At 53.5% G+C, this 1921-nt stretch overlaps 1 non-coding gene across 1 annotated transcript; it reads left to right on the forward strand.

The window, feature by feature from the left end:
- Positions 1 to 990: 990 nt before the first annotated feature.
- Positions 991 to 1063, forward strand: TRNAG-CCC (transfer RNA glycine (anticodon CCC)). Its single transcript has one exon. It is a non-coding gene; the product is annotated as a tRNA-Gly (tRNA).
- The last annotated feature ends 858 nt before the right edge of the window (positions 1064 to 1921 follow it).

A 1921-nucleotide genomic window follows, 5' to 3' on the forward strand; every position in this document is an offset into this window, starting at 1 on the left:
TCATGGTGAATGACAGCCTGTTCCCGGGAGAACCAAAGGGCACAGAACTGGGAGAAAAGACAGCAAAAAAGAAAGCGGGGTGTCTGCTGGGCCTGCCTTTGGGTGGGAGTGGCTGGGTTCAGCCATCAGGCGGGAGCAGAGCCCGGGCTGGACCAGGGAGGGCTGCACTCGCTCAGGCTGCAGGGGTGGGTGGTGTGACCTTGGGCCAGTCACCGAGGGGCTCAGTGGGGTGGTTTCCCTGAGTCTGTAGAATGAGGGCTGTGCAAAAGGCCTGGATGGAGCCATCCATCACAGAAACGACAGGTGGGAGCCGAGGGGTCCAGAGCAGATGGTGCCGGAAGGGCCGGAGGAGAGGGCTCCTGCAGCCAGGCGCGGCCCCGGTCCTCTGGCCATTTCTCGGCCATGGCTGCACCCGCTGCCCCGCCTCCTCCCAGTTTCCTGCCTGGACCAGAGGAAAGTTTCTAATTTGGCCCCCCCACCCAATAGTTACTTATTCGGCTGTGCTAAGTCTTAGTTGCAGCATTCAGGATCTTTAGTTTTAGTGTGTGGGATCTAGTTCCCTGGCCAGGGATCAAACCCCCGCGCCCCCTGCATTGGGAGTGGAGAGTCTTAGCCTCTGGACCATCAGGGAAGTCCTGAAGATTTCTAATTCTAATCCTAATTCGAGTGCCCTGTTGGGCTTCCAGTTCAGAGAGGTGGCCGTTCAAACCTCAGCTGTGCCTCCTCTTAGCTCTGTGGTGTTAGGGATGCTCCCTAACCTCTCCCAAGCCTTTTCTTAGCTAGGTGCATTGTGGTACACAGTGGCCTGACTCCCAGTGGTCATGAATGCCTATCACTGCTACAGCATCTGGAAACTAGGGTCCACGCACGCTCATTCTCCCCATAATGAAAGCTTGGGTGAGCGTGTGGCTGTTGCCTTCCTACCTTTTTTGAATGGAGTCCAGGGTGCATATTTCATTATTTATTTTCTTTTAAAGAGAAGCAGGGACTTCCCTGGTGGTCCAGTGGCTAAGACTCTGTGCTCCCAACGCAGGGCGCCTGGGTTCAATCCCTAGTCAGGGAACTAGATTCCACATGCCTCAACTAAGACCCGGGCACAGCCAATACAGAAATAAATACTAAAAAATAAATAAAGAAAGAGAAGCAAGCACGTGTTAGGGCCCCAGCCTTGAGGTTGTTGCCTGAGCCTGCATCAGGGCTCCACCTCTTAGCGGCTGTGTGATAAGCACTTTGATCCCCAGTTTCCTTATTTCTCACTCGAGATAATGATCACATCTACTTCATAGGTAAGTGATGGGAACTACTATCAGCACAGGGACTGGCACTTTGTAAGCGCTCAACAGAGCTTAACATCATCGTCCTTATTATGTGATGGCTCAGGGTCACGCCGAGCCACGCGTGTGCCAGCAGGCGACGGGGGATGACTCTGTTCCCACATGGCTGAATGAGAGAGTCAAGGCTCAGGTTCAACCAGTGCTCACAGCAAGGCTGCCAGGCTGACATCTGTGCTATTGGTCTGTGCTGGACCATGTCAGCTGTTAACTATTTTGAATACCTATACCTGGATAGAAGAGACAGACCCTCTTCTTCCAGTGCAGAAACTGAGGGGATAGGTGTGCGTGTGGCTAGCAAACCGGCCCTAGAGGTGCCCAGGTCTGCTGTGAGGAGCCCAGGGTCCTGCAGGGGTCTCCCAGCCCCCATAGCCACTCCCCTGGTCCCCAGGGGTGAGAATACAGCTGCTACACCAGCCTCGGCTTTTTCAGCATGCACGTGGGAACAGGCTACCCGGGCCACGAGGGGAATCTTCTTTGTCTTATTCCTTTATCCTTTGGCTCTTCCTCGAACTAAAGGCTTTGCATTCTCCACATTCAGAAGACAGTCACTCTATTCTTTTGGGTATCTTTACATATATTTATTTATT

The sequence above is a fragment of the Ovis canadensis genome, chromosome 3 (assembly GCF_042477335.2).
Source record: "Ovis canadensis isolate MfBH-ARS-UI-01 breed Bighorn chromosome 3, ARS-UI_OviCan_v2, whole genome shotgun sequence".
NCBI lineage: Eukaryota > Metazoa > Chordata > Mammalia > Artiodactyla > Bovidae > Ovis > Ovis canadensis.